The 20,370-nt window shown below is 34.8% G+C and overlaps 1 pseudogene; it reads left to right on the top strand.

Annotated features, from left to right (window-relative positions):
• Positions 1-20,028, top strand: part of LOC133328320 (uncharacterized) — a 33,283-nt pseudogene extending 13,255 nt beyond the window's left edge.
• The last annotated feature ends 342 nt before the right edge of the window (positions 20,029-20,370 follow it).

Here is a 20,370-nt window from a genome sequence, read left to right on the forward strand (position 1 = left end):
GCTCAATTCAGTACGTTATGCCAAATTTCGTGCAAATCGAAAGATATATAGGGACTTTGGTGCACCATTTACATGAAATCGGACGAAACTATATATGGGAGCTATATCTAAATCTGGATCGATTTTCACGAAACTTGGCAGACATCACTTTATGCTCAATTCAGTACGTTATGCCAAATTTCGTGCAAATCGAAAGATATATAGGGATTTTGGTGCACCATTTACATGAAATCGGACGAAACTATATATGGGAGCTATATCTAAATCTGGACCGATTTTCACGAAATTTGGCAGACATCACTCTAGACCCAAATTAGTACGTTATACCAAATTTCGTGCAAATCGAAAGATATATAGGGACTTTGGACATTAAATTGGACGAAAATATATATGGGAACTATATCTAAATCTGAACCGATTTTTCCCAATAGGGTTCGTCCTTGGACCAAACAAATGAGCTGTGCCAAATTTCATTCAATTCGGATCATAAATGCGACCTGTACTTTGCTCACAAAAATACATGGACAGACAGACAGACGGACGGACATGCTTAAATCGACTTAAAAAGTGATTCTATACATATTCTCAAAAGGAACCATGTGCATATCTCGTTTCCTTTTGCCTGTTACAAACATATGCACAAAGACATAATACCCTGTACCACAGTGTGGTGAAGGGTATAAATACGTTTGTACAAGATGTTTAAATTTTGTAACTTAATAGATAATTTAGAAATATATATTAAAATATCAAATTTAAGTACTTCACTCGAATCCCATTTCTATTTGACCAAAAACCGAAGACCGATTCAACCTAAACCAAAAAAACAAAATGTCATGTAATTACAAAATTCAATATTTTTTCTTATTTCTATCAGACGACAATTTATTTTATTTTCACAGGTTGACCCAAAATCAATTTATTTAATTTTTAATGAGTTCCGACCAAATGACCAAAACCAATCAAACACCATCATCCAGCCAACAGAACACAACCAAACTCAACTGTCTCTCACTCTCAATAAATATTCTTTTCTTTTGCAGGTTTCCTCCTCGACACACAAAGAACTCCATTACATGCTATGGCTTTGGCTATCACAACATGGCCTCTGGAAATGATTTAGTACAGTCTGATGTACCCAGATATAGCTACAAACGTAATCATGGTGATGTCAATTTTGAGGTTGGTAGTGGACATAAATATAACACACACACAAACATACCTATAAATCTATATCGCATCGTATGTGTGTACAGATATGCACATTGGTTTTTTATATTTTGTAGATTGGGGATATGACCGTGGTAAAATTTTTTCGAACATATATATTTCCTTTGCTTTTTGTCGTAGCTGTTGTTTTGTGAAAGATTTATGCACTTCAATGTATTCCCTCAAATGGAAAAATATTAATTTAATTGAATATTTTTAATAATTCATACAAAAGAATATATAAATTTACATTACAAAGAAATTTGTTCAATTAAGAACGAAAATATATGTATGTATGAGTTATTTCGAAATTTAAGTGAAATTGTTCGTGGAAATCGATTTTATATGGTGATTAGTTACTTCGATAGAAATGCCATGTGTGTATGGTTGGCCACAAAATCAATTGGAATATTCCTCAGTTTGTATGGGTAATGACGGGATTTTCTGCCTATATTGCGTATGTAATCCTCGCTCGTGTAATTTGAAATATATTCCGCATAATGTTGAAAATAGAGCGTTGGATTTTCGCTAGTTTTACGAGTCTGGACAACTTTTCCGATTTAATTTACACTCCACCATAAAAGAGATATATAGTAATATTTATGACCAGTAAGGAAAGTTTTAACGTCGGACCGGGCCGACTATATGATACCCTACACAAAACTGAACTGATTTCAACAAAACTTGACTACACTAACCTAGGTACGTTTTGCAAAATATTGTGTCAAAAGGCCTAACTTTGGGACTTCGGTGCACCATTTATTTACAATCGGACGAAACTATATATGGGAGCTATATGTAAATCTGAACCGATTCCTACAAAACTTGGCACACGTTATGTCATAGTAACTTCAGTAGGTTGTGCAAAATGTTCTGGCAAACGGCCTAACTTTTGGTCTTTGGTGCACCTTTTACTTAAAATCGGATGAAACTATATAGCAGCTTGATCTAACTCTAAACCGATTTCAACAAGACCTGCCAGAGATTCATTTATATTAACTACAGTTCATTGTACACAATTGCAAAATTTACATAAATCGGAAGATAATATATATAGGAGCTATATCTAAATCTGAAACGATTCTAACGAAACTTAGCACAAATCATTCTAGACTTAATTCAGTACCTATGCCAAATTTTGTACAAATCGAAAGAAATATTGGAACTTTGGTACACCATTTACATTAAATCGGACGAAAATATATATGGCAGCTAAATCTGAACTGCAAATCGAACGATATATATGGCCTTTGGTATACCATTTACATTCGCATTTATTACAGGTCGCATTTATTATTCGAATGATCCGAATTGGATGAAATTTGGCATAGGTTTCTTATTTGGGCAAAGGACGAACCCTTTTGAAATTGGAAAAAATCGGTTCAGATTTAGATATAGATCTCATATATATTTTCGTCCGATTTTATGTAAATGGTGTACCAAAGTTCTTTAATATCTTTCGATTTGCACGAAATTTGGCACAGCGTACTGAATTAGGTCTAGAATGATTTGTGTTAAGTTTCCTGAAAATCGGTCCAGATTTAGATGTAGCTCCCATATATATTCGTTCGATTTAATGTCAATGGTGTATCAAAGTCCCTACATGTCTTTCGATTTGCACGAAATTTGTCATAGCGTAATGAATTGGGTCTAGAATGATGTGTGTTAAGTTTCCTGCAAATCGGTCCAGATTTAGATATAGCTCCCCTATATATATTCCTCCGATTTTATGTAAATGGTGCACCAATTTGGCATAGCGTAATGAATTAGGTCTGGAATGATGTGTGTTAAGTTTCCTGCATGATAGAACATAAGGATACCGCTATCTCACCGCATGATGAATGATAATTTGATGTTATCAGTACTCCGCGACTAAAGAATAAAACAAAAGTAAACGAGATAGGCCCATGAGTCGAGTTACGCACGTCCACCTTTATATTTTTTTATACCTTCCACAATAGTATAAAGTATGTATATTCTTGATCAGCGTAAAATTCTATGACGATATAGCCATGTCCGTCTGTCTGTTGTAATCACTCTAGCGTTTAATCGAATTGAGATAGATCGACAAAATTGTGCATAGAGTCGTCTTTTGTCTGCAGGCAGGTCAAGTTCGAAGATGGGCTTCATCGGTCCACGTTTAGGCATAGCTCCCATATAAGGGTACCCCCCAATTTTCGGTAATTTGGGGTTCTTGAGCGCGTTTTTCAACCGAATTCGCTGAAATTTGCTACATTGGGTTCTTATTGGGTACTAAGTTTCTCCACAAAAAATTTTAAGTATAGGTCCGCTTTTTCTGGTAGCCCCCATATAACGGTACCTCCTAATTTTCAGTATTTTGGGGGTTTTGATCGTATTTTTTCGCCGAATTAGCTGTAATTTAGTATTTTCAGTTCCTAATAGGTTCCAAATCTCTCCACAAAAAATTATGAATATAGGTCCATTTTTTCGGATAGCCCCCATATAAAGGTACCCCCAATTTTCGGTATTTTGGGGTTCTTGAGCGCGTTTTTCAACCGAATTTGCTGCAATTTGGTATTTTTAGTCGTATAGGATAAATAAATCTCCCTACCAAAAAATATTAATATTCACCCCATTTTTTGGGTAGTCCCTATATAACCCCCTTTTTATATTAAAATAGTTATTTGATTTGTTCCGCGTTTTGTGTTTGTTTCTAAGTCTCGGTTGTAATCATTTCACCTGCAGAGGATAGCGAGATAAAAAATTAGAAAGTAAGGTTCGATAATGAACTATAGCCGCATTTACACCTAGCCCCTTTGTGGAGGTTCCAGAAGGAGTGGACCGATATTCACCATCTTCGAATTTGAACCAGGTTTGGAAGAAATAATAGGATGGGCAAAGTTTGGATGAAGTTTTAATTTCTGAAACGGATTTGGTTCAAACAAACCAATATTTCGATGAGGCACATTTTCACCGTGTTAAAGTGTATACACCCTCATTCGCCATAAGGCTGAGGGTATAGTTATCCATCAAAAATTTCTGAAATTGTGTTATGATTTACATTATGGGTTACATAATCCGTTTTAAAAAATGTCGGTATAGGTCCACTTTTTGGTATGTTCCCTATATTTTCATTTCTATTACCTGTCAGTATATCTATGGTGGAGGGTATCCAAAGTACGGCCCGGCCGAACTTAACGCTTTTTTACTTGTTTTTTTTTTTTTTTTTTTTTTTGCCACAGAACAAATTCCAATTATTATCCAATTTTTATTATATTTTCATTTTTTTAGATTTAGATATTGCTCCCACATTTTTGTTCGTTCGATTTTATGCAAATTGGTCGCAATATACAAAATATTCGTCCGAACAACCTTAAATTAGAAATCATAACTTTTGTTAAAATTGCTTCAGATTTAGATATAGCTCCAATACATATTTCTGTGCGATTTTAGTTAAACTGGTCGTCAAATTCTTAATTGTGAACCGAAATAAGTCTAGAATGAGGTGTGTTAAATGTTGCAGAAATCTATTCAGATTGCATTTAGATAAGGATATAGCTCCTACACATCTTTGCATTCGACTTTACGTGAATGGTTTTACAAACCACCCATAATTTTCGATTTTCACGAAATTTAATTTTGTTCAGATTTAATATAACTTCTTTATATATTATCGACCGATTTCATCAAAATTTTATATAAATCGAAATCATCCCAAATGACATGTCTAATTGACTTTAAATCGGTCCAGATACATTTGGCATCCGTTTAAATGCCAATGGTACGCCAATGAAGCTATATTGGACACGACATTTTGAACAGATTATCGAATGTCATGTGCACAGATTGATTGAAGTCGGTTCATATATTAATCAGGGTAAATTTAAATGTCCGGTCTCATGTGGGTGATCCTCCAAAGATGATATTCTTGTTATATGGATAGAATATTGTACACATAAAACCTACTGATTATAATACCCACATGTTGTTGTATTGTGTTTCGAAATGTATCTTATCACTTCGTAATGACAAAGATATTAAGAATTTCGTCCTGATTATCTCATATATATACTCGTTTATGCTCAATAAGCATAGGCACAAAAGCATATCCACTTTTATTTACAAAGGACTTCTACTGTGTACGACACATGCTAACCTCATTTATTTTTCGATGGTGAGTGGTCACAAAAAGAAAGCCAACCACTCTATTTTCCCTATAAAAATCTTTGTACCAATTCAAAGAGATTATATATTTTAGCATATATTTCATGGATATGCCTGTTCTTTTTTACTCCGTTTGTAAGTTTTGCCCAGAGGGTGTTCCAATTTGCATGGTATTGATCTTATTCTGGCTTTATTTTCACATTTTACCATTTTGTATTTACCTTTATAATGGTATGTTTCGGCATGTGTCGATACAAGGAATTGCCAGCCACACCCAAACCATTTACTTACCTTACCCATCAGGCACAGTCAATTTCAATCAGTATTGGAGTGCTAGGGCTTCACTTCGTTGTACTATGCTTTTGTATTTTGTGTTCCGCATACATTTGAGTAGAAGTGAATTGTTCATTCGACTGTACAAAATTTCGATTAAATTCACATTTATTTTCATTATATTGAGTTTTTCATCATATTTTCTTTGGGGTAATTTATTTCAGTTTCTTTTATCATCATTACATGCCAAGTAATTTTTGGTATGTTTTCTTTATATTGTTATAACAATGGAAATATCGGAAACAAATTTAATGAAAGTTTATTCCGTTACACGAATTTTAATGGAGATATAAATGAAGATTGGACAATTTGTAAATATCGCAAATATCGATTTCATACAACTGCTACACCAAAGAACACAAGACTACCCGATTGACATGCAATTTTTCAAAGATTTAAGAATGGTATGTGTATTGGTCGTTGTCGTTTGAGTACTATGAAACAAATTTACGTAAATAGATTTATACCAAACTTGATACACGCTATTCAGTAGGTCGCACTCTTCACAATTTACAAACTATGGGTCTTTAGTGCACAATTTACATAAAATCGGAGAAAAATATATATGGGAGCTAGATCTATATCTGAACCGAAACTTAGAACATATCATTATAGACTCAGTTCAATATGCTATGCCAAATTTCTTGCAAATCGAAAGATATATAGGGGTTCTGTTGCATCATTCGCATTAAATCGGACGAAAATTATATGGGAGATATATCTAAATCTGAACCGATTTTCACAAAATTTATCACATATCATTATAGACCTAATGTACTATACTATGACAAATTTCGTCCAAATCGAAAGATATATAGGGATTTTGGTGCACCATTTACATAAAATCGGACGATACTATATAAGGTAGGTATATCTAATTTTGAACCCATTTTCACGAAACTTAGCACACATAATTTTAAACGAATTTAGTGGAAAGCGAATGATGTATAGAAACTTTGGTGTACCATTTCTTTTAAATCGGACGAAAATATATATGGGAGCTATGTCTAAATCTATACCGATTTTAAGGAAAAGAAGCACACATCATTGTAATCGAAAGATCTATAGGGACTTTTCATCCACATTTCATGCAAATCGGATCATAAATGCGACCTTTTTGACCAGTTTTCCAACCTGAATATCTGTGATTTCGTATTTAATTTTCTCACAGCATAAACAGCCAGACAGATACAACTCGACATGGTTTGCATGTACAGGCTCTTACAAGGTATTTGGGAAGAACATGACTTGACTTAGTTCGGCCCGGTCGAACAAAACGACTGGTTAGTAACCCGAATTGTTTAACATTCTGATTGTAATCCTTTATAGCGGCGCGGAATATGCAAACGAAAGCTCGATTGTAGTAACATAAGAAAAGTGGACCTATACAAACATTTCTAAAATCGGATTATTTGAATCTTAATACAAATTTTAGAAATTTATTTATAATGGATAATTATACCCTCAGCATTATGGCTAATGAGGGTGCATACACTTTAACACATGTGCCTCAATGTCGTTCTAGACCCCATGTTTCTTTGGACCAGACCCGTTTCAGAAAATTTAGATTTCATCCAAACTTTGCCCATCTTAATATTTCTCCAAACTTAGTTCAAGTTCGAAGATGGGGACATCGGTCCATTCCTTCTGGAACCTCCACACAGAGACTAGGTCTAAATGCGGCTATAGTTCATTATCGAACCTTACGTTCTAATTTTTTATTTCGCTATCCTCCGCAGGTGAAATGATTACAGCAGAGTCTTAGAACCAAACTCAAAATGCGGAACAAATCAGATAACTATTTTAATATAAACAAATTAAAAAGCGTTAAGTTCGGCCGGGCCGAACTTTGGACACCCTCCACCATAGTTATACTGACAGATACATGTAATGAAATATAGCGAACGTACCAAAAATTGGGCATACATCGATAATTCTACAAACCGATTTATGTAAATCATTATGTACACCAAATACAAATTTCAGCAATTTTAATGGGGATTTTTCCTAAAATCATTAAGCCCCAAAAAGTGGACTGATACTGATAACGAATGGTAGAGTATAAAATCCTCAAACTACAGTAATTTAGATTACAAAGTTCTATGAGGCTATGCCTAAAGGGGGACCAATATTGATTACATAGTGTAGGAAGTTGTGAATATTTGGGGATATCATTATATGAGATCTATGCCGGTATATACCAATTTTCAACCCAATATTTTAATTGTTTATCTCAATTCATTCCTTCAGAGGTGTCACTATATTGAGGAGATGACTAAATGAATGCCGATATATTTCATTATTGTCATGTTTGAGTTTTTTAGCACAATATCTTTAGATGGCGGAATGCTTACAACAGGTGCCTAAAACGTCATTGTAGGGTAAAAATTGACTATTCCACGTAACGACAGGGTGTTATATGGGGACTACCCCTAAAAAGTGGTGAATATTTATAATTTTTGGTGGGGAGACTTGTTACCATATACGACTAAAAAATACCAAATTTCAGCGAATTTGGTTGAAAAACGAGCTCAAGAACCTCAAAATATCGAAAATTGGGAGTACCCTTATATGGGGTCTACCCGAAAAAATTGACCTATATTTATAATATTTTTTGGAGAGATTTACTACCCAATAAGAACTCAAATTACTAAATTACAGCCAATTCGGTGGAAAAATCCGGTCAAAACTCCCCAAATTGGGAGGTACCAATATATAGGGGCTACCAGAAAAAGTGAACCTATATTTATAATTTTAGTGGGGAAATTTAGTACCCAAAAAGAACCCAATGTACCAATATAATTATTAGTGAAGAGATTCGGTACCCAATAAAAACTCAAAATATCGCATTTAAACGAATTCGGTCGAACAATGCGATCAAACCCCCCAAAATACCGCAAAATTAGGGGTACCCTTATATGGGGGCTATCCGAAAATATGGACCCATATTTATAATTTTTAGTGGAGAGATTTGCTACCCAATAAGAACTCACTGCACCAAATTTCAGCGAATTCAGCTGAAAAACGCGCTTAAGAACCCTAAAATACCGAAAATTGGGGGATACTCTTATATGGGAGCTATGCCTAAACGTGGGCCGATATAGCCTATCTTCGAACTTGACCTGCCTGCAGACAAAGGACAACTCTATGCAAATTTTTGGCGATCTATCTCAATTCGTTTAGACTCTAGAGTGATTACAAAAGACAGACGGACAGACGGACAAGGCTTAATCGTCATAGAATTTTACGCTGATCAGGAACATATATACTTTATAGGGTCGGAAATGATTATTTCGATGCGTTACAAACGGAAAAACAAAACATATATACCCTCCATACTATGGTGGAGGGTATAAAAAGGGGACTACCCCTTAAAAGGGGTGAATATTAATAATTTTTGGTGGGGAGATTTGTTACCACATACGACTAAAAAATACCAAATTTCTGCGAATTCGGTTGAAAAACGCGCGCAAGAACCTCAAAATATCGAAAATTGGGGGTACCCTTATATGGGGTCTACCCGAAAAAATTGACCTATACTCATATTTTTTTGTGGAGAGATTTGCTGCGCAATAAGAACTCAAAGTACAAAATTTCAGCGAATTCGGTTGAAAAAGAGCCCATTTTACCAAATTTCAGCGAATTTGGTTGAAAAACGCGCTCAAGAACCCCAAAATACTGAACATTTGGAGGTACCCTGGGAGGTATGCCTAAACGTGAACCGCTATAGCCCATCTTCGAACTTGACCTGCCTGCAGACAAAAGACGACTCTTTGCAAAATTTTGGCGTTCTATCTCAATTTGTTTAGACGCTAGAGTGATTACAACAGACAGACTGACAGACGGACATAATTAGATGGTCACAGAATTTTACGCTGATCAAGAATATAAATACTTTATAGGGTCGGAAATGATTATTTCGATGCGTTACAAACGGAAAAACAAAACTTATATACCCTCCATACTATGGTGGAGGGTATAAAAAGGGATTATATGGGGACCACCCAAAAAAGCGGGCGAATATTAACAATTTTTGGTAGGGAGATTTCAGCGAATTTGGTTGAAAAACGCGCTCAAGAACCCCAAAATACTGAACATTTGGAGGTACCCTGGGAGGTATGCCTAAACGTGAACCGCTATAGCCCATCTTCGAACTTGACCTGCCTGCAGACAAAAGACGACTCTTTGCAAAATTTTGGCGTTCTATCTCAATTTATTTAGACGCTAGAGTGATTACAACAGACAGACTGACAGACGGACATAATTAGATGGTCACAGAATTTTACGCTGATCAAGAATATAAATACTTTATAGGGTCGGAAATGATTATTTCGATGCGTTACAAACGGAAAAACAAAACTTATATACCCTCCATACTATGGTGGAGGGTATAAAAAGGGATTATATGGGGACCACCCAAAAAAGCGGGCGAATATTAACAATTTTTGGTAGGGAGATTTGTTACCATATATGACTACTAAATACCAAATTGCAGCAAATTCGATTGATAAACGCGCTCAAAAACCCCAAAATAACGAAAATTGGGGGTACCCTTGTATGGGGGCTATCCGAAAAATGGAACTATACACATAATTTTTTGTGGAGAGATTTGCTGAGCAATAAGAACTCAAAATACCAAATTTCAGCGAATTCTGTTGAAAAACGCGCTCAAGAACCCCCAAAATACCGAAAATTGGTGTTATCCTTATATGTGGGCTACCCGAAAAAATGGTCCTATATTTATAATTTTTTGTGGAGAGATTTGATACCCAATAAGAACTTAAAGTACTAAATTACTGCCAATTCGGTGAAAAAATGCGGTCAAAAACCCCTCCATAACTGAAAATTGGGCGGTACCGTTATATGGGGGCTTCCAGAAAAAGTGGACCTAAAGTTATAATTTTTAGTTGAGAAATTTGGTATCCAAAAAGAGCCCATTTTACCAAATTTCAGCGAATTTGGTTGAAAAACGCGCTCAAGAACCCCAAAATTTTGGCGTTCTATCTTAATTCATTTAGACGCTAGAGTGATTACAACAGACAGACGGAGAGACGGACATGGTTAGAACGTCATAGAATTTTACGCTGATCAAGAATATATATACTTTATAGGGTCGGAAATGATTATTTAGATGCGTTACAAACGGAAAAACAAAACTAATATACCCTCCATACTATGGTGGAGGGTATAATAAACGTAATGTTGAAACACTCTTTTAAACTATTCGACGACCTTGGGTTAAGGTCAATATAGCCTTAAAGTAGCTAATAATTTAGAAACACTTGACATAATTTAATAACCTACGTCATAAACTTAACTTATTTACTGATTAACACATAAATATTATTATACCCTTCACCACACTGTGGTACATAGTATTATGTCTTTGTGAGATAGACACATGGTTCCTTTTGAGAATATGCATAGAATCACTTTTTAAATCGATTTATGCATGTCCGTAAGTCTGTTCATGTTAAATTGTAAACAAAGTACAGGTCGCATTTATAATCCGAATTGGATGAACAGGCACAGGTCACTTATTCAGCCCAAGGACGAACCATATTGAAATTGGGAAAAATCGGTTCATATTTAGATATAGCTCCCATATATATTTTCCTCCGATTATATGTAATAGGTGCAACAAAGTCCCTATATATCCTTCGATTTGCACGAAATTTGGCACAGCGTACTGAATTAAGTCTAGAAAGATGTGTGTTAAATTTCGTAACAATCGGTTCAGATTTAGATATAGCTCCCATTTATGTTTTCGTCCGATTTTAGGTAAATATTGCACCAAAGCCCCTATATATCCTTGTATTTGCACGAAATTTGGCATAGCATACTGAATTATGTCTAGAAAGATGTGTGTTAAATTGCCTGAAAATCGGTCCAGATTTAGATATAGCTCCCATATATAGTTTCGTTCGATTTAAGGTAAATGAGGCATTAAAGTCCCTATATATCTTTCGATTTGCACGAAATTTGGCATAAAGTACTGAATTAGGTCAATAATGACGTGTTTAAAGTTTTGAGAAAATCGGTTCAGATATAGATATAGCTCCCATATATAGTTTCGTCCGATTTAAGGTAAATGGTGCACCGAAGACCCTATATATCATTCGATTTGGACGAAATTTGGCATAGGGTACTGTATTAGTTTCAGAACGATGTGTGCTAAGTTTCGTGAAAATCGGTCCAGATTTAGAAATAGCTCCCATATATATTTTCGTCCGATTTAAGGTAAATCGGTCTCCAAAGTCCTTATATATCTTTCGATTTGCACGAAATTTGGCATAGGGTACTGAATTGGGTCCGGAATGATGTGTGCAACGTTTCGTGAAAATCGGTCAAGATTTGGATATTAGATTAGATTTACATATTAGAAATTGGTTCAGATTTACATATAGCTCCTATATATACTTTCGTCCGATTTTAGGTAAATATTGTACTAAAGACCCATAGCTAGGCCGATTGGCAAAACGTACTGAAATTAATATAAATTAATCTCGGCCAAGTTTCCTTGAAAACAGTACAGATTTAGATATAGCAAAGCATCCAGTACAGATTTAGATATAGCATAGCATCCATATATAATTTCACCCTATTCATGTTAATTGTAAACCAAATAATCGATGGGTGCTTGATTGATATGTTCCTTCGAAAATACGACATCTGTAAGGACACATATGTAGAATATCCCCAAAGTGGTGAAGGGTATCATATAGTCGGCCCAGTCCGACTTTACTACTTTCCTTACCGGTTTTAGTATCGTTATAGCAACGCCATGATTTTCCAGAATACAAGAAATTTAATTCTAAAAGTATTTCAATTAAAATATATTAAATTTTAACTTCAATGTATTTCATCAAATTGCATATTTTATATTCACTCAGAAAATACAATAAATTTTACCCCCCACAAAAAGCAAACACAAGCATACTTGCGCATAAATGAACAAATAATTCATTTTGGGAAATGTTGTCATAAAGTGATTACTACCTGTCACAGAGACAGAGAGTAAAAAAGAACACAACTACAAAAATGATTTTGTGTACAAAAATTGTAAAAATTCACTTTTCATGTGCGTGCAATCATTATTCAAGGTAAAAACAAACACGTTTCGTTACAAGTACACCCACACACAATCACATTTTAGCAGAAAATGACATCGGCAATCACCCGGTGGCAATCTGCAACAATCACAACACTTGTACAATTGCACATTCCTTCCTTCAATCCTGGCCACGGGCGTTATTTTCGTTGTTGTTGCTGTTGTGCTCTGATGATATTACGTTAAACTATAAAACTTTTTTCTGACTTATGCATCCCCGCTCAACAAATAACCCCTCTCATTTTCCTTGGTTGTTAACCATCTCATTTTTTAACAGTGCTCTCCTTGCATTCGTATGTGTGTAAATATGTATATGTTCATGTGTATTTTGGCTATAACACAATAGGGAAACAAGAACATAACGAAAGCACATACAGACGTTGACATCAACAACAGTAGCAGCTGCATCATCATCATCATCGGAATAGTAGTCGTCGTCCTCATCATCATCACTATTGTCGTCATCTTTATCCTCGGCCTAGTATATGCATATCCTTAGGGTAGCTACAAACAAATGCAAGATTGTAACAACAAATTTTAATTAAAATTTTATGTAAATTAAAGGAAGCACAACACATTGTTATACATTTTGTTGTTGGTGTTGTGGAACGAACCAACAACCCAAAAACACAGAAAACATATTTCTGAGAAAAAGAATCTAAATTATATCAAAGATACAACTACTCATGTTGAAGTTTATTTTTTTCCAACATTTCAATGAAGACAGACGGAGAGAGAGAGAGAGCGAAGCATAAAATGTCACTTATTAGCGCATGAAACTTTTCCTATAAGTATTGCGCTACAACTCAAACTCAAACTTTTGGCGACACGTGAAACTGTCAAATGTTAAGCAAATAGTTTACAACATGGCCTCCTTGAGCTACAAGCGGATTTTTAATATATGAAAAATAAACCATGGTATTTAAAGCATTTATTTTCAATATGATTACACCATTCGCCACGTAAAATATTATTTTGGGGCAAAAATCCCATATATATCTTGGTCCGATTTTATGTAAATGGTGCACTAAAGCCCTTACATTTTTCTTGATTTGCACGAAATTTGCCACAACGTACTGTGCTAAGTGTCGTGGAAATCGGTTCAGATTTAAATATAGCACCCATATATATTTTCTTCCGATTTAAGGTAATTGGTGCACCAAAGTCCCTATATATCTTTCGATTTGCACGATAATTGGCATAGCGTACTGAATTGAGCCTAAAATGATGTGTGTTAAGTTTCGTGAAATTCTGTTCAGATTTAGATATAGCTCCCATATATATTTCGTCCAAAGTCCCTTTATACCTTTCGATTTGCACCAATTTTAGCATAGCGCACTGAATTAAGTCTAGAATGATGCGTGTAAAGTTTCCTGAAATTCTGTTCAGATTAAGATATAGCTCCCATATATATTTTCGCCCGATTTAAGGTATATGGTGCACCAAAGTCCCTATATATCTTTCGATTTGCACCAAATTTGTCACAGCGTACGGCAATAAGTCTAGAATGATGTGTGCTAAGTTTCGTGAAAATCGGTTCAGATATAGATATAGCTCCCATATATATTTTTGTCCGATTTAATGCAAATGGTGCACAAAGTCTATATATTTTTTGATTTGCAGTAAATTTGGCATAGCGTACTGAATTAGTTATATTGGTTAAGAGTGTGATAGCTCCTATTTATAGTTTTGTCCTATTTTAAGTAAATGGTGCACTAAAGAAACATAGCTAGGCCGCTTGACAGAACGTACTGAAGATAATATAAATTAATCTCTGGCAAGTTTCCTGGAAATCGGTTAAGATTTATATGTAGCATAACTTCCATATATATTTTTACCTAATCGTAATAATTGTACACCAAATATCAGCGCAGCATACCGAATTACGTGTGGCAAGATTGCTTTAAAGGACCCCCTCCCTTCTCCGTGCTTTAAGGGGACCCCTCCCCCTTCTCTGCGTTTTAATGGACCCACTCTTCTCGGTAGTTTGGGTACGTTTTCTAATCATATTGGCTTCCATTTTATACATTGGATTTTCGTTGGGTACAAAGCCTCATTCCCACAAATTACCTATATTGGTCTAAATTTCAAAGCAGACCCCAGATTATTGGTATTTTCAGTAAATGTTTAAACAAAATTGGTTCTTATTTGATATTTTGAGTTCTCATTGGGTGTCAAATCTTCCTATCAAAAATGATTAGACTCAGCCTAGATTTTAGTTTAGCCCCGATATAACGGAGCCTCCAATTGTCGATATGTTGAGGGTGGATGTTCCGTATGTGCAAGATCTACTCCAAGAACTACTCAGAAACTTCGGTCAATACTAATAAAATTTGTTGTTATACAATGAAAACCAAACCGACTTGTGTCAATATTAATTATTTGTAGTACAGAGCTCTTAGGTACTGTGGTATGTGAGCTACCCTGAAATTTGAGTTAATATTCATGATGTTTAGTTCGGAGATTTGCTATGCAAGGTGAATACCAAAATACAGCCAATTTGATGGAAAAACCTGGCCAACATCACCAAATATTGAAGGGTACAGTAATATGGGGGCTACACTGAAACTTGGAACGATATATCCCATTTTCAATACCAAACAACCTAGTAGTACTAGCAATGTCAGTGCAAAACTTCACAGCTCTATCTCAAATATTACGACATCTATCGTGATTTCAACAGACGAACGAACATAAATCAACATAGAATTTTATTCTGACTAATTTCGACGTGTTGCAAACAGTCCCCCTTATGGAGGGTATATTAATATAATTTCGGTTTCTTGACTTTTACAGACCAAAACTAAAATATTCTGAGCGATATTTTTGTAGAATTTGAGTACGTGTTTATCGATATAGGGTTTGATTCTATACTATAAATCTTACAATTAGTTAATATTTCTTTTTTCCTTGTTCGAAAAATATTTCAATTATAAATTGCTAATGAATTTAAACTTCGCATAAATATTAATTATTGAAAAAAATGTGCTCAAAACCATAAAATATGTGGGAAACGAGAAAAAAGGGAGAGAGAAAAATATTTTTCTGGGTAATTGTGTTTAAAAGGGAGATGCATTTATAAAATGCTTGTGGTTGCACAACACACACACATATTTATATTTATCCATTGAAAATGGAAATTCAACTAAAGAAATGGAAAAATTAATTTGTTGCACATTAGTTGTTTTTCCTTTTTCTTTCGCACAGAACTTTTGCCAAAAACAGTAGAAATGATGAAATAGGGACTTCCACACATACACACATATTTAAAGAACCCTTTTGTGCACACATCTAAGTGCCAAATGTCCAGTATATTACGAATTAACATCGCTTTTGTAAGTATGTGTGTTTTGTATGTTTCCTATTTACCCTGGTGACTGCCAAAAGGCAAGTATAGAAAGGAAAAGGACTTCAAAGTTGCTACTGCTGCCAATTTTGAGGGTATGACCACAAATAAAGAAAACATGCAAGTGTTGCCAGTAATTACTACCAAAAACGCCCCTTTGAAATAATGCCAACCTTAAACACTACTGGTCGTACATTTCTCCGCCACGTTCGGTCATTCGACCCTTACACGCTCCTCGCCCATTTCCTTTTGTACACAACGTCGTCCATTATTAAATAGCTGCAATTGAAAGTGTAAACGTTGACCGGGCAACTCTAATGTGCAGGCTAATTTCCTCTTTGTTGACCAAATGACCTTCATTTTAGCCATAATGGCCACACAAGTGGTGGTGCATTTATTGTTGTTGTACAACAAAATACAATGGCCTAATAAGTAGCACAGTTCATATAGCGTTAATAATTAATTTGCTGTATTATGTTAATAAACAAGCTTAAGAAGGCTCTCAGTGAAATGAACAGAGTGTGCTAACGATGGAAAGTATTCCATATTTTCGAAATAAGCTTGCTGTGTAGCATATTATGTCTAATCATGTTATAGTTTATATTAGTATGTGCAAGCTGAACTAATCATGGGATGTGAGGAGAAATTAATTTTAATCGGAACAATATTTTACGTAGTTGTATATTTTGGTGTCACTAACACCATCGTAGACAGTTGATCTTAAAAGTTTAGCTATAATAACTGGAATGTGTATTATGACAGCACGTATATCAAGCTGACTTAAAATGTTTACATTACAGTATGAAGAGAGTGTTGAGTATGATGCATTAAATCGGTAAAAGAAATTACCATGGCCGGGCAGTATTTTTGTAATACACAACACAAATTTGGGTGTATGTAGGAGAAATCCTGTTCAGGCAGGTCGATCATTTAATACGATCCCCAATGATTAGCAAAAATAAAAAAAAAACAAGGGAAAAAAGCGTTAAGTTCGACCTGGCCGAACCTTGGATATCTTCCACCATAGGTATACAAACAGATACTAGCATCGAAAATATAGGGTACATACCCAAAGGTGGACCTATACCGAAAATTCAATGAACACCAAATATAAATTTTAGCAATTTTTAATAGATATTTTTCCTAAAAAACCCCAGAAAGTGGTGCGATATTGACGACGCATGGTAGGATGGAACTGCAATTAATTCACAGTTATATAAGGCCATCAACAATATGTACAGGTTTTATTTCGGGGGGTTGGGTGGAATTATCGAATTGCCTAATTGAGATAATAACTCTATTTCGAAAGTGCCATTTTTGCATCAGAATACATTTCTTTACGCTAAATATTAAAAACACCCAAAATAGGTAAGTATCATTATATGGGAGCTAGGCCTAAATGTGGATTATAGCTCAACGTTCTCGATATCCTTCGGAGGTGAAATAATTACAACAGAGTCTTGGAACCAAATCCAAAACGCGAAACAAATCAGATAACTATTCCAATAAAATTTTTTCAGACCCGCAACCACATTTTTGTATATGACAATCTTGTTCTCTATCTGCGTCAACCACTTTGACTAGCTTTTTCAGTTGTCGACAAATTGTGCATGGGTAACCATGTTTTCGCAGTGCAATTTTAAACTTTTAAAGCGATTTTCTTCAAATTCAATAGGGTTTGTCCTTGGGCCAAATAAAAGACTTGTGCCAAATCAATTACATCAATTTGGATCTATTTCAATACGCGTGCAAAATTTTGTATCAGTCGGACAATCTTTGGGAATTTGATTTAGCATTTAGATAAAATCGGACGAAACTATATATGGGAAATATATTTAAATCTGAATCGATTTCCACAAAACTTGGTATACATCAATATAAACCTATTTGAATACGCTGTGCAAAATTTTGTATGAATCGGATATACATTGGGAGTTTAGTGCACCATATACCAAACATCGGACGAAACTATATATGGGAGCTGTATCTAAATCTGAACCGATTTTCACAAAACTTCGAATACATCAATATGGACCTCGTTTTAATCCGAAAATATTGGGTGTTTGGTGCAACATTTAGATAAAATCGAACGAAACTATATTCGGGAGCTATATCTAAATCTGAACCGATTTTTTCCTATTTCAAAAGGGTTTGTCCTTGTGCCAAATAAGTGAGCTGTGCCAAATGTCATCTAAATCGGATCATAAATGTGATCTGTACTTTGTTCACAAAAATACATGGACGGACGGACATGCATAAATCAACTTAGAAAGTGATTCTATGCATATTCTTTATCTCGTTTCCTTTTGCCTGTTACAAACATATGCACAAAGACATAATACCCTGTACCACAGTGTGGTAAATTATATAAATACAACCCATTCAGTTGGAAAATGAGGACTAAAACTTGAAAATGCTGAAATGGTGGTAATACCGTTATTTGGGAGCTATAGCAAAACATTTCAAAGTACTAACTTAAATATTGCGATTAATATTATGATTCAACCGAGTTTTAAGATTTTCAAAGAATATTTCGAGATGTTGATGAAATGGTCAAAAATGTTAGTATTCAGAAGATGCTGTCGAAGCGTTCAAAATCCATGTTTTGAAGATACACAAAATTGGCATAGAGTTGGGTACTACGGAACCAAAAATTCGTAATTTTCTTTTGACACAAGAAAACGACATTAAATTCAGCCGGACCAATTTCCTAATAAGATGCACTATGATGAGAACAGTATCGGGATTCGGGAATGTCAACCCAAACAACTTAAACGGTTAGCAAATTTGGATAGGGTCGTTCAAATACTGACTCTCGGCAGAAGTTGTTTTATGTGGGCTACTCCAAAACGTGGACCTGTGCCGAACTTTTTTTCGAACGAACATTTTAATGATTTACAAATTCTTATGCAAAATCGCATACACTTCGGTGTACCAAAATTTGTTTCAATATTAATTATTTGCAAATTCAAAGAGAAAATGTTATTTAAAACCTCGCAATATTTAAAATTATGGAATTCCATACACAATCGAGAACCAACATGCCCAGTGATTTAAAAATATCAACAAAGCGGGATGAATTGCTTTTACATACCATTTTACGCTGTATAATAACAATAATAATTTGGGTTGTTGTATATATTTAAATTAATAATGTAGAAAAATACACTTCTTACCAAAATATGTTTCAAAATATTTTTTCATCATAGAAACATTTGTTAATTTGTCAATTTCTGTTTTTCCCTTTGCAGTAATTTATATTTTAATTTTTATTATCGTCACGCCTATATTTACGTCCCCACGAACTTCTGGGTAAACTTCTATCTTTAGTACCTGATAGTGAATCATTAGAATCATTGTTATTATTATTATTGGGTGAATGGACAAAAAAGTTTCCCTACTATTATCGAGATGAACGCATGATGAGCCATGTTCAACATATCGTTGCCAGGTGAGTGCTAACAACGATATTCGTTTCTTTTTTGGGGTTTGTTTGACTGCAGTACCATCGATTATCCCGAATGTGGACCATTTTCTCATCATCATCACCATTATGACCATTATCTAATTTATTGATTCCCTCTCCTCCTCTTCTCAATCAATTGCCGATGTTCCAATACACGTTTAGAAGCCATTGTTTCGGAAATATTGTGTGCCTTGTTAAAACGTTTGACTGATTTGGAAAAGAATGAAGAAGAATTTAGATACATTCTTAATTTATATCAGAAATGTTAATGCCTGTTTATTTTCTGAAAGTAGGCAATTTCAGTCTGATTCGAATCTATTTAGTTGTCCTACTACCCAATATGCTCAAATTCTGTGCCGCATTGAAAAGAAACTAGCCAAACATTTTGAACCAGTAGAGTTTGTACAATGCAGCAGCAATGTTCTGTTGGATAAACAGGTACGTATTTCAGTAGAGTGTGTTTGTTGACGTTATTCAGAAAGGGGAAATTTTGATTAAATGAGTATGAATTGTGTTTTGAATGCACATCATCTTTATTCGGCATCTTTTTGGCGTCAACAGAATTTTCCATTCGAAATGAATTTAATTTGACATTTCGAATACTCAGACCAATTCCTATACGATGGTCTCCGCCTATTTTTTTCGAAAGGACTTTCGGCACCGCAGGTTCAAGACTTTACAGCTTGGTAAACTGTTTGATTATGAATAGATTTCAATGGGTCAGACCGTGACAATCTGCGGTCGGCCCTACATACCTTAGGTATGCAACTCTTTCTACTG

The sequence above is a fragment of the Musca vetustissima genome, unplaced genomic scaffold, assembly GCF_032173495.1.
Source record: "Musca vetustissima isolate MV318-11 ecotype Yass unplaced genomic scaffold, APGP_CSIRO_Mvet_v1 utg58903, whole genome shotgun sequence".
Lineage (NCBI taxonomy): Eukaryota > Metazoa > Arthropoda > Insecta > Diptera > Muscidae > Musca > Musca vetustissima.